Genomic DNA, 8,456 nt, shown 5'->3' on the forward strand with positions numbered 1-8,456 from the left:
AATTTCTTTTTTTGTTGTGTTTTTCCTTTCAAATCCAGGGTCTAAGCATAATGTTGCATGTCTTATACTTTCCAAAACCTTCTGAGGCGAATTTGTGAGTTGTCATATTTGAATATTAAAAATAAAAACTATTTTTACTTGACTTGAGTGTGCCAGCAGGTTTACAGCAGGCTTTGAAGCTATCCTTTTGAACAACATCATTTGAGGATACAGAAACTTTTTCTCCCTTTCCCCTTGTGTCATACTATATTTCAATCCATTAGATTTTTATGTTTATATGCACTTTTCTATGCGCTTACACGACTTCCAGGTCAATATTTGGTCAAATAGCCCATAATGGTTTCTTGGCGTTACATGAAGGTGGGTAATGCCAATTTCAGTTTCTTGACTTTGGAAAAGTGTACCATGATATCCATGTTGTTGACTGTAGCCCCTTCAGTCTGACTAATATACAGTCTGTTTTGCTCCCTAAACAGGACCAGATTCTCGAGTACTTCCGGAGTGGTCTGATGGCAATTCCATTTGGCACTCGATGCACAAGAAGCACATGTGGCTCCAGCAGGCCTTTGAGGTTGTGACGTTGCACACATGGGTTTGGCATGTATTGAACAGCTCGGACAACCACGAGTTTCTGAAACATCACATAAAACAGAGAGGGGCTGAGTGAAAGCCATCTGAAAAACATCATCACATCATCAATAAAACACAGTTGTGTCAAAGCAAAAGAATTAAGAGTCAGTCCAGTATGGTTATGCTTCCAGTGTAGATTTCCATTTGAGTTTAAATATTTAAAAATATCAAAAGTCTAAAGCCCCTCTAGGGGCCCCTACAGGCTATCATTTTATGACATCCTGGAATGGGATGTGGGGTTATGAACGGATGCAGTGAACAATGTTTTTTCTATTCTTAGAGCAATACCAACAGTCGGGCTAAAAATATGCTTTTTCCTGAGGGTGTCTCTACGGGAAATACCATTGGGTCATAAAAGTCAAAAGGGATTGTCAATCTTACAACATGAATGTGCTCAACAAGTTTCATGGCAATCTACCAATGTGGTGATCTGATTATACTGTGTTATTTTGGCCTGAAGGTGGTGCTAGAAGAAAGCACACAGAGTGTCCAAAATAGACAAGGTTAATTTTCCAAAGAGCATACATTTTTTCTCAGAAAATTTCATGTTCATTATATTTTCATATTTGTGGTGTCCATGTGGATATTTTGCCCTAAAAGTAGAAAGTTACAACCAAGATTAAGCCATGCTAGCAGCTCTGAGAGGCTTTACTTATGTATAGTTTTTAGCTAAATGCTAATGTCAGCATAAAAACATGTTAAAAATGTCAATGCTAACATGCTTATATAATTATCATGTTCAGCATCTTAGTTTGGCAATTTAGCATGCTAACATTTACTGATTAGCAATTAACCAAAAGCAAAAGCTGATGGGAGTGTCATTTTTGTTTGTTTTATTTGTACAGATTTGGTCATAAACCAAAGCATTGTACAAAGTTTGCATACATTTTTACTTTATGATGGCACTAGATGATCACCAGGTCAGTAGGTTTCACCATCGGGGGACCGTGAATCTCTGTACACCATCAGAACAACGTGTGTTGCAGTAAAATGGCATGCAAAATTAACACTGCATACTTGTATGCCCTCATTTTAAGGATATCCATGAGAAATATGGACACATGACTCCACTGAACTGAGTTCACACTTGAAGACACAGATCAAAGAATTTTTGTCATGTTACACACGTCTCATATTTTTGGAGCACCAGCAAGCCTCTACGGAATGACGAGACTCTGTGGTAGTTTCCATTTCATTTTTTTACTTACGGGTTTATCGTATATATCAATTCTTTTCTATATTGTCTGGAACCAAATATTTTATTTGTTTGTGTCAGTAAAATAACTAACTCTGAAATTTCCATGGCCATCTAGTTGTCAAAATATATTACTGGATAAGACAATACTTTGACCTAATGGTGGCACTAGAAGAAAGGTCAGGACACCTCTAATGTCATCAGGATTCATCCTCTGGGCACCATGGATATCTGCGCAAAATTTCATAGCAATCCATTCATAGTTGTTGAGATGTTTCAGCCAAGTAGGCCAACCAACTGACAGACCTCCATTGCCATCCATATTGTCATGCCACTCAGGCAGATAAATGGTCAAAAGGTCACAAAAACCATTAATGTTTATCCAAGTAACAGACAAAGTGTTGATTAAAGGGAATATTTAACACACTGGGAGATACTAAATAAAAGGCCATGAGTTCATCCTCTGAGGGCCATGATTGTCTATATTTTATTGCAATATGGACAGGAGCTGTCAAGATATATTCTCTGACTCAAAGCGTTGGACAGACAGACTGATGGACCAACCCATGTTTAGAGACATCTAACAGCAGAATATTTTATACTATATTACAGTGTTGCCAGACAGTCCATCCATCACGGCTAAGAACTGTGCTCCACCCAGAGACTGAAAATTTTAAAACTGTAATGCTTTAATTGTATCCATCTGCCACTGCATGCAACACTTGCAAATGATGAATTCCTCAGTGTTCTTTTGTTTTTCATTCAAGAACAGCATATCTTATTAGACTGAAGCAAATCTGTGTGCTTTGGGAACTGTACCAGTATAAGCAAAACAATGTAAGCTCAAATGCATATTTTGCAGTTTTTAGACCTTTCAGCTGCATGTCATGGCCTTTATTCAGTAACTGAAGATGGTATCTGGGTACTTGAATGAGAAGAATACTGCTCCGACTTAAGACAGGGACGAACACTGCTAACTCAACAGTGGCCACCAGGAACTTCATAGTTGGACTCCATTTCATCTCGGAGCTGATGGAGCATAAGAAATGCCACAGAAATATGTCAAAATAATGAACTGTCATTCACAAATCATTAATAACAATGTTACTAATTAGCTAGCTTATTAGGTACTGAGACAACAACATACTGACTATTTCTTTTGTTAAGTTTATTATAAAGAAAATGACCGTAACGCATTGAAACATTAAACTCAAATATTCTGATGGTTATCGCAAGTTTTGTATCTTTATTTAAGAATATACATTTGTTTCTCTTGTTTCTTGTGCAGCTATCATGTCAATGATCTGTCACAATGCTCAGACTGAAGTGTGCCTCTGAGAAAACTCAGTTTGTCAGGCCATGTAGCCCTGACACTTTGCCCTACCCCTCTATCCCAACAAGTATCAGGACACCCTACCCCTAGATGTCAAAAACAGAGGGGTAAGGGCTAAGAGGTAGTTGCAAGGGGTGTATTGGGATTGGACCCAAGTGTTAAACTCTTTAAGAATCAGCACCATCCATTCATTCACTAAAAAGACATGACCTCATGAGCTGCATATACCATAGATCTCTTATCAACATGTGACGGATGCTCCTAACTTAGGTTACCCAATGATCCCTGAGCCAACTCCCTTTACTTAATTAAGATCCAAAGCTTTTTTTCATCTTCACCAAAACCTGTAAACACCCACTAACATCTGGCTTTTTAATGCAACAGTTATTTGTACAGTCTGCATTCACACCCGGGTCAAATGACTTTGCAGTAGTCACGGGTATTTATTGCCTCAGGCTCTGATCAACATTGATGGAAACACAATACCCGGGTGAATGCACTAGTTTCAGGTCCTTAACCGACAAATGCAATGGCACGCTGCTACTAAGTACTATCTTTCTCCACCTAAGCAGCGCTCAAACATCAATCCAAATCAGTCAGCACCAAGTTCAAAAGAGAAACTGAATAAGTTAGAGAGATATAAAGAGAAGTTTTCACAGACCACTGTCTATGCTGCTTTCTACCTTTTACCTGTTTTTCAGCCTGTCCAAGATGTTGAACGTGGCACACAAAAACATTCCCCACACACACACACACACACACACACACACACACACAGGCACACAAACAAAGGCATACTTGTCTGTTGCAGACAAGTGTGTACACAGCTCTGCTGTACTGGCAATGAGAAAGGAATCTATAGACTATATTTGGCGCGTTTACCTGTGTTTATAAAATCTTCGTGCATGCACTAATATTGGTGGAAAAGGGGAACAAGAGATGCAATTGTAAACTAGTAGTGGAACTTCATTTTAGATTATTTTAGTTACATGATTTTTTATTTTTTTGCCACTTACATAAGGTAGACTGAATGCCTTCCAAGAGACATGTCAACAGCCTCACTGTTTGGTGGCATATAAAAAGTCCCCAGTGCCCTCTCGTTACAAAATTTCATTTTCCATCCTGTATTTCCAAAATCTCCCTCTCTGGCGCTTTTGACATTACACAAAAATGCTGGAAAGAGAAAGTAATAATATCATACCTTTTACATAACATGATATTAACCCTTTGAAACCTAAACAAATTGGTTTGATTTTTTTATAAAAACATGGGGAAAAAGGCAGTGAGCAACTTAATGAGACACGATCCAAAAATTTGCAAGATATTAGTAAAAAGTTGCAAAAAATAACCTGAAAATAAGCCAAAAAAAGGGAAAAAAAAGAAGTTAAAGACAAAGACAAACAGAGAAATGACCCAAAAGAGTGCTGAAAATTAAAAACCATTTATTTATACATTTTTTTCTGTAACATAATTTTAAAGATATAATTATAATAATTACAGCTATAGTTTTCTGAATATTTTTACATAGTTTTTAAATCATTTTCTAAAACATCCCCTACCCTTTATAAAAACTAATTTTCAGCTCATTTTCTTGTAACAGTTTACTAATGTCTGGCAATTTGTGGGACATTTTTGGCAAGTTGCTCGTTGCCCTTTTCCCAATGTTTATAATGTTTTAATGTTTTACTCTGGTTTCAAAGGGACAAATGTACCCTGTTTCCCAAAAACTATTATGTTGCAGAGGTTACATCAACCCTGTGCAAACTCTCCCTGATGCATCTGATTTTTCAGAATTGCTCTGTTTCAAATCACACTATGATACTGCTCTAACAAAAGGTTATTGCAAGAAAGTTACATTGCTGAAATGCAAATACTCCCTTGCATGCTCTACTCACTGCTAGTAATATTTCATTTTTTTATGAACATACTGATGGTTGTGAGGATTCCGAGCAAAAAGTTTTCGTGGGTCAGTCTCATGCTGCATGCCAAATGAGTGTGCATTCTTGGCATGGGGTTGTCGTGTCTGTCGAGGGCATTTAACTGTGCCGCTCCGCCCCTCGTCAGCTCTGTGACTAGTATAAGCCCCAGTAATGAGGTCAAACTAGCAGCGGACCCTGGCAGCTCTGGATACACTAACAAGCCCTCTTTTATCCCATTGTTCTCTATAACTCTGGTTAAACTGGACCTTGTAACCTTGTTTGTTTCTGCAGAGCTGATATTTCAGATCTCTCCCTGTCATTACCTTCGATTGCATTATCATTATAGATTGTGAGAGGCATTCTCTTTTGTCTCTGTTTATGAGAAAGATGTCGTGCATGCCAGCAAGTGCTCATAATGGCCATAGGAGAGAAACAGAAGAACTGTCTTTATCACCCACACACCTAATGATGGACTCCATTGGCCTTAGAACAGGACATGACCTATGAAAAAAACTCTGAAAGCTGAAAATTGCGAGTTGTCAACAATGCAGCATTTAAACGCAAGAGAATCCTCAACCACAGTAATCTATATCTTGTGTTTTAATTACAGTGGATGCCAAAGATAGCTAAATGAGATGGTATTCAGGGCAAATACGGGTCCTCTAATGGGTATAATTTTGGACGTCAGAAAAGCTTTGATTGTACAGCGCATTTGCGGGATTTGAACTTTGTCCTCCTCACTGTGGTGAAGGCCAGCTAAGGTACTTTTTCTTTTAAAGGAAGAAGAAAGCTCCTTTTTCAGAATTTAGTTTCCCACCGCAGACATATACCATTCTCTCACTGGGGGCCCATACACCCCTGAGAGAAGCTGTTGGATGTGAGCAGTGTCGTGTGACCTTGAACAAACACACTCAGCCAGGTGAACTTTGCCTCACTTTGATTCACACCATGAAAATGAGATCTTTAAAATGAGACAGTTTAATGTGTTTTAAACCGTAAAACATGTGCTGAAGGTGAGCTAACTCAAAATGTACGACCTTGCTCGTTAAAAAGGCACCCTACTGTATGTGTAATCAGAAATGAAGGTCGTCATTTGTGATCCAAATGCTTTAAAAAAATTACTTTGCTAAAGTACTATGCCAGGAGAAGTTTTAAGGTTTCAAAATGTTTAAAATTTATCCTCTGTATTTCTTTAAATGACAAACTGGCACTGTGATGCTTTGAATGGCTGTATCCATGCTGTAATGTTCACTGGAGGTGAAAGGCACAGTAAAAAGGCCAATGGCGTAAGTGTGTTTGTGTGTGTGTGTGTGTGTGGCTGGGGTGACCTATTCCAGGATGGATGTGAACCTGCCTGGAACAATTTAATTCCAGCCTGACCCCATAAATTTCCTCAATGTATTAAATCCTTGCTAATTACAAGTGCATGCTTTCAGTGGCCACTGGAAACTGCTCTGGCTGAAGTGCTACTGTGAAAATGTTCATGTTAACTTTGTCATTCAGGTCCAAAAGTGGGATTGTTTGACTTGTTTCCATGGCAAATCAACCTTTTCATTTGAGACATGTGACACTGCACAGTAAAACTGTATGGAAAGTCAATTTATATCACAATATTTGCCATCACTTCACATGCATAACAGAAATGCGTGAAATGTTTTTTTGGTAGGAAAAATCCCAGCCAATATTTGGATGTGGGGCCAAGTGGGAGGTAAATGGTCTGAAAAGTGGGCACCATATGGGATTGTCCATGGGTGCCATACTGGTCACATGCCAATGCAAACATTTTCCCATAAAATTATGGTTATCTATTGGCAGCTGTAGTTGCCAGCATAATATTGTTATTTTATGGTGTCACTAGTTACTTCCAAAGTAAATAACTGTTACATTTGTTACTGTATTCTACAGTAGAATCTGAGGTTAACAGTGTAATACTGTAGCTAAACTGTCTCAGATTTTGGTCCTTTTGTTAGGGCTACTTTGAATAAAATAATTACTAGCAGTGTTTAAACCTGATGCCATCTAGTGGTGTATCTTGCAGATCAGATAGGTTCCATCCGGCTGCATTCTCATCTGATGTCGTCCAGGCCTGTATCATGTGGATGTGGCAGGTGACATCCGGCTGACTGGCAGTGTATAATAACTCGTGCAGACTCAAAAGATGGCATTTGGCATAGCTATTTTATGCCAAAAGCACCATCAAAGCAGCACTATTTTACAAGTTTGGAACAGTCTGCTTGAAAAAGCATCAACATTTACAGTGTTTTACTGTTTTTGGAAAAACGATTATTATTTTTAAAGTTTGTTCTCTTTTTTTTAAAATATGTTTTTTTTTTTTGCTTTTGCCTTTATTAGAGATAGGACAGCTGTAGCATGAAAAGGGGAGGGAGAGGGGATGACATGCAGCAAAGGGCTGAGGCTGGAATCGAACTCACAGCCACTGTGGCAAGGACACAGCCTCCACACATGGGGCGCCAGCTCCACCAACTAAATCACTGGGCGCCCCCAGATTTTGATCATATTTTTGACAGCAACTTGTTACAGTGTAAGGATTACCAAAGTGACCCCAGAAAAGATGCCCATTTTGCCTCCATACCCATTGGGTACCCAGGTAACCCTTGCATAACCCATGTGGGGTCTGTCTATGTGGGTGGACCCACCCATGTAGGCAACTGACCTATCGCTAACCCGTGCCCCCTTAGCTTACTCAGACAAACAGTCGGCTCCTCTGAGCGCTGCCTAAACTATCAATCACCTGTCACTGTAAAAGACATATCCAAAGACACTATACAGAACTTTTGGGGACAGAAACTTCTTATTTGAGAAAGAAGCCCAAAAAAGGGTCTTTAAAATGCCATGGTGTTAGCATTAGCTAGCCTTTGCTTGTTTTGTAAAGTTACAGATAAGCTAACTTTAATGGTTTTCAGCTGGGTTGGCTTTAACTACAACCTTTTGTTACTGTTAACGCTGATGAATAAAAAGAATAAAAATACTAATAAAAATACTAAGTTAAACAGATGACATGACGAGCTAATGTTACAGAGCTGAAGTTGACCATAACGTTAGCAGCTATTAGCTAACTTAAGCTAACGTTACCTAGCAAAGTTTGCTGCAAGGTGACGTTATACACAATGTTTCTGACACAATGTATGAGGTTATATAAAATTGTCACTTTGCAGCAAAATTTGTTAACACTATGCTGCCTTACCTTAGAACAAATGAAGACATAATCTTTACGTTGAGCTGCTTAATCCAGAGGAGACACTTTACTCTGATAATGTGATGTTTATAGATGAAATATAGTCCATTCTTTAGCTTCTCATGATACCTCGCATCAGCATTTACCCTATGCACAACGCTTCACCATTTTTTAAGTTGTAAC

This window comes from Plectropomus leopardus, chromosome 21 (genome assembly GCF_026936395.1).
Source record: "Plectropomus leopardus strain MGB_pleo_1.0 chromosome 21, ASM2693639v1, whole genome shotgun sequence".
Taxonomy (NCBI): domain Eukaryota; kingdom Metazoa; phylum Chordata; class Actinopteri; order Perciformes; family Serranidae; genus Plectropomus; species Plectropomus leopardus.